Raw genomic sequence first — 6,219 nt, forward strand, 5'->3', positions numbered from 1 at the left:
TTTATTTTGCTGTCAACGTAGTTGTGCGCGGGCTCATTTTTTGTGGGATGTCCTGTAGTTTACGTTGGTATCATTTCGGAATACATACGACTTTTTCATCGCTTTTTATTGCATTTTTTCTGGGAGACAGGGTGACTAAAAAAGTGCATTTCTGGGGTTCTTTCTTTTTCTTTCGGACGACGTTCACCGTGCGGGGTAAATAATGTGCTACTTTGATCAGACGTTTATGGATGCGGCGATACCAAATATGTATTTTTGTTTTATGATTTAGATTTTTTTAATTATAGATATGGCAAAATGGGAGGGATTTAAACTTTATTAATCTTATTTTTACTTTTTTTTTTTTAGCCCCCCTGGGGGATCACAACTAGCGATGCTTTGATCGCTTCTGCAGTATGATGTAATGCTACATCATTACATCATACTGCGATTTGACAGGCAGTCTATCAAGCCACCCGACGGGGATGGCTTGATAGGCAGTCTGCTAAGGCAGCCCTGGAGTCTTTCAGAACGACCTCGGCTGCCATGACACCCATACGGCTCCCTGCGATCTCACACGGTGGGCCGTAACACCCTTGAACAGTGTTTGGGGGATTTAACTGCCGCTGTCAGAATTGACAGTGGCATTTAAACGGTTAATAGCTGCGATCGCACGGCCGATTGCAGCTATTGCCCGCGGGTGTCAGCTGTAATAAACAGCTGACGCCCGCGCTGTATGAAGAGAGGTCACGCCGCTATCTCTCTTCATACATACCCGCACCTGCATGACGTAAATGTCGTAATATAGCGGGAAGGGGTTAAAGTCTATGAATGTTGGCAGGAGACAGCGGTAAAATAAATAGTGGAGTCAGCCGGGCCTTCGAGGGGTTTTTGCACGTGATTGTGTTCAGGCATTGTTTGAGCTCAGCGATACCTTTCCCTTGAGAATGATCTCGCATCGCTGCCGTCCGCGATAAAATGCTGCCATTTTTAGTGCAAAAGTTAATAGGACTTTCTAATGTTAAAAATGCATCACATCGCACGAAAATCGTGCGTCGCGATGCGATGAAAAGGAGGCCCCATAGGGAAACATGAGCGATAAAAAATTAGCAAAACGCAGAAAGATGGGGCAGGCCGCGATTTTTTTTCACTCCATATCGCATCAGTGAAGACATCGCAAATGGGAATGAAACCGTTGAAAAGCGTTGGCTTCATAATTATACGTTTTCACTCGCTCTCGCGTCGCACGATTTCATATCCGGTGTGAAACCAGCCTGAAAGTGCTGCCTATTTCACAGACTGAAAACCCATACGCCCATGTGGATGAGGCTAAGGCCGGCTTCACAGGGCTGGATTGTTACTGCGGAATCCGCTATCGGCGTTCGCAAAGGAGGATCCGCAGCAGATAGCATGCTTTGAAAGGGATGTAAAATCGCTTTTCCTCAACAATTGCGTATTCCGCAAGCAGAGAAAAAATTTCAGCAGGCTCTGTTTTGCTACGGACGCACTGCAGACGGCCTCTATTGAAGTCAATGGAAGCTACCTGCGTCATCGCCCAGCAACGGCGCGGGAAAAGCGAATATTAAATAAAAAATCTGTACTGCGCTTGACCATTGTTTTTTTTTTTGCGGGTCGGAAAGTGGGCAAAGAAGGTTTGTTTTTTTTTTACTTGCCCTTTTTTTTACCGCGAGCCGGGCGGACCATCCACAGTGCAGATGAGGAGGACAAATGACAGGTATGCGCAGATGCCGCTGCTGCCGGAGCCCGAGTTCACTACGGGCTCCCACGTGCGGAATCCGGCCCTGCTGTGTGCAGGGGGCCTGACGCATTATTTATCCTGCACGATGAATGCCATTAGAAAACATCAGAATTGCGCTTTCTTTGTCACCCAGTCTCCAAGAAAAAAATGCAATAAAAGCCATTATTGACAGGACGTCCTGCAAGAAATGAGCCCTCGCACAACTATGTCAACGGAAAACTAAAAAACGCCATAGTGGTCAGAAGACGGCGGCAGAAAATAACTTTATTTTGTCCCAAAAATATTTTATTTTTTTAAAAGTAGTACAGCAAGAACAAAACTATATAAATCTTGTATCGCAGTAATCGTACTGATCCGTAAAAAAAAAAAGGCCTGCGTCTTAGCTAGTTCCACACGGCGAGCGCGATATTGGGCCGTGAAACCCGTCCGATATCGCACTCTCCATCGTGCTTTTTACATGGCGGATGTGAAGCGTTTTCCTGTCAAACACACCTCCCATCACTTCAGTTGCGATCTTCCGGCGCAGCAAGTGTTTCCAGTTGGAAACCCCACATCGCACAGCCGGTGATATGTTTTCCGGACCCATTAAAAACAAGATAGGACACGGCACGATTTTTTCCAGCGCTGCAGCGCAGTAAGAAAACGGATATTAGAGAATAAGAGAGAAAATGAAGCAGTTAGTGAACATGATACATTGGTGAGCTGCCCAAATACCCGCAGTACACTGAATGATTTCTGCATTAGGAACGGCTGGCAGGTGACATCTTGTGAGCAAACGAAAAAAAAAAGTTTGGTCCGGTGTCGCCAGTAGAGCAAAATGTGATTGTTCTCAGCAAGAGAAACCACGTAGGGCCCAATGCACACGGCCGGATTTGCATTGTGGGATCCGGAGCAGGTGTACACCTCCGGATTCTGCAGCAAATACCTGCCATAGCATGCTATGTAAAAGCGGGTTTCTATGCCCATGAGTAGAAATTAATTGCGATTTTACGCTCGCAGGGGAAAAAATCGTAGCGTGCTGCATTTTGAACCGGATTCCGTGCGGACGGCTTCCATTGAACTTGGTGACTTGACCATGGGCAGCTTGTTGGTGCCCGGAGGGGTGATGCCAGTATTTCTGAAACACTTGTACTTGTTGGCTGTTCATGAACCGCAGTATCAAGAATATACCAAGACTGGATGATCCATGGACAGATGTCCTACAGAAGATCACACAGCACCAGGCCAGATGTGGTTGATCCTAGAGGAAAGCATTGGGTGGCATGTCTGGTATATCAGTGCCACAGTGGACCAACTGACCCAGCAGTACAACAGCAAGGAATTTAGACAAACTTCCACAATGCCCATATGGCATATCTTGCGTTGACTGGGGTTCAAAAGCTGAATACCAAGAAGGGTGATCCTGGTGACCCCGCATCATCGCCAACACCACCTCGCATGGGCCCAGGAAAGATATCAATAGACCTTGGACACATGGCAGAAGGACGTCTGGAGTAATGAGTCCCATTTCCTACTGAACCATATGGATGGCTGGGTTTGCTTTTGGTGTAGACAGCATGAAGCCGTATCCCATAGGTTTATCTTTGGGGTTCAACAGGCCGGTGGTGGCAGTGCCACGGTCTGGGGAGCGTTTTCCTGGCATCATCTAGGACCATTGGTCATCATTCCACAATTCTTGAATGGTGAATGCTACAGTTATTTGGTAGCTGACCATCTGCACCAATATCTTCAGGAAGTCTTCCCCGACCGCAGTGCCATCTTCCAACAGGACAATGCTCTGTGTCATCGAGCTCGAATCACTAGAGAGTGGTCGGAGGAACATGACAATGAATTCTCCACATTGCCTTGACCCTCAGAACCCACCGGACTGTAACCCCATGGAACAGGTTTGGGATATTCCAGGAAAGGGCTGTGAGATCTGCTCCTACTTATCTGCAAAATGTGCACCAACTGATGGAGCTGCTGCAGCGGGCATGGGGCGAGTTGAGTGCGGAGGATGTTGTCCGCCTTGAGAAATCTGTTCCCTGATTTCTGCCAACTGTGACTGCCTAAAAAGGTGGCCAACCTGTTATTGAGTAAGTGTTCCTAATGCAGTGATGGTTCAGTGTATATAATCTGGCCAACCCCTTTATGAAGTGTGGAGGGCAGAGAGTGCAGATCAGGCTGGCAGATTTCCTCCATCAATAAGCTTTTAGAGCTATGAAGGGCCGGTCTACGGATGGATCATTATTACATTGACTCTCATACCAAGAGAGGCACATCTGGCATCACCACAAATGGGACCTTGCAACACTGCAAATAATGGAGAGGGGGATCCAACAAGCAGCAACACTTTCCACCATCAGTACATGTAATCCTATATGCTTCAGCTCTGGAATCCAGGAAATACAGTGAAGTCATGTCCATAGAGGTGAGGAGATGCTCAATGGCGGTAGGGATGGGAGTCCCCGAGGGTTACTCTATCCCTTTCCAAATGGTCTCATCAGATTGATCGGCGGTGGCACCAGGGACAAGGCAGCGTGCAGTAATGTGGATATGTCTGAGAGAGGAAGTATCCATTATTAATGCAGCACGCGGTCACATCTGACGGGCGTAATGTATGGCGCACTGGGTCTGTAATAAGAAGCCTCCTGAATTATAGCACATCATGAACGACCCTGCATGGATATATGTTTCTGAGTCCCGGAACAATCTGACTGTTTACATTGCAGGGGGAATCAATCTGTAACATGTCCTTCCAAGACACAAGGCGGCTTTCCCTGGACTGAGCATTAGTGAAGTATTGGCTATGAAGAAAATCTTCATTTTCTCTTCCACATCAAAGAACATTCCTGATCATTACTTCCCTGCTCTGCCAATTTTCTATGTCAAGTGGGCCCAGGAGTCTAGTTAGTCTTATAAATTGGGATGTTACTATTTTCCGAGGTAAATACTTTCCAGTAAAGGAAAACTAAGACTTTAAATGAATTCTCCGCTCCGGTCAAACAGTAAAAATGTTCCCTTAGGACACCGGCAGAGAAAATGGGCAAACCTGCCAGCGCTAACACGTAGGAGAGACGCCGTGGGAAGATGAGGGGAAATGATGGGACACAATGTAACAAACACACAGATGTCCTTGTGTCCTGCGTAGTGTAAATTCAGCATCTGATAATCCAGAAAGGCTGCTAATCCAACACCACATTTTAGTACAGGACTGTAATAAAGGGCAGTTTCACACAAGCACATTTATGGACGCGCGTCCCCTGGGTGTACTGACCAGACCTAAGAGCGTTGTAGGGATCTATGATGCTGTGAGATAAGGTAAGTACACCCGCGGTTGGGCCGGGACACTCTTCCTTTATACGGGCGCATACATGTGCTTGTAATGCACTCATGTTAAAGCGGCCACAATGTGGAATTTGACAGGACCAGCGGAAGACTATCAGAGAGAACCAATGAAGAAACATGACGACTTCAGGGAAGGTTCACACGCGGCGTATAATTGATGCTATGAATCTGCACTAAATTTTTGCATCAAAAACAGATCATGAAAATTTGCGTAGATTCCTAATATACTTTGTTATTCCTTTCTTCATAACTTTCAGTGTGGATATTCTTCTGTACAACCAGACAGGGCCGCTTTGACCATGGGGCAAATGGTGCATCTGTAACGGGCCCATTGGTAGCACCAGACCTTCTGGCAGCACAACCAACTTCAACTGTAATTACGTCCTCAGGAGATTCCATAGGAAAGTACTGAGGTTAAAAAGCTGTACTTCTCTTCTGCTCCAGTCCCCACTCACTTCAGGGTCCAGCAGTCACATGTCTGTTGAAGCACGTGACTGTTGCGGCCAGTCACCAATCTTTGTACCGACTGAGGCTGGTGATTGGCTGCAGCAGCCATGTACTTGCACAGGCACATGACCGCTCACCAGGAGAGAAACCAGCGGAGGCCACATTGGGGAGTGCAGCCTTCTAGGTTAGGCGAGTAAAAGCTTTTATTATTTCTTTTAAGGCCAAAAAGTTTGGGGATGGAGGGAGGCGTAGTGACGGGGAGGGTGACCACTCATGACGTCCCCGCACAGGGCCCACTAGACCGTTAAAACATCCCTCCATTCAGAGACTGAAATCTCCGGCTACATCACAGCTGCGATATGAACATCCTGGACTCCAGGCTTACACATGAGCGCTTTCACATTTGCGTCGGAATCTCCGGCTGCTGGTTCCGATTCATCTGGTTCAGATGAAAATACCGGAAGAAGAGCGCTGCATGTTGTGCTTTTTCTCCCATTAAAAAGCCAGCCAACTAGGTGGAAAGTAGGCGGCCCCCATTGTAGTTAAAGGGGGCCGTCCCGTGTTGTTCGGTTCCGTCTCTGGCTGCGGCTATTCCCCTTTCTTGCTCCCTGAACGGAACAGGAAAGTGGAATCCCCAATGGAGATGTGAAACCACCCATACCTGCACTGATACATTGTATCAAACGATCAGCATAGGATGAAATATT

The sequence above is a fragment of the Eleutherodactylus coqui genome, chromosome 11, assembly GCF_035609145.1.
Source record: "Eleutherodactylus coqui strain aEleCoq1 chromosome 11, aEleCoq1.hap1, whole genome shotgun sequence".
NCBI lineage: Eukaryota > Metazoa > Chordata > Amphibia > Anura > Eleutherodactylidae > Eleutherodactylus > Eleutherodactylus coqui.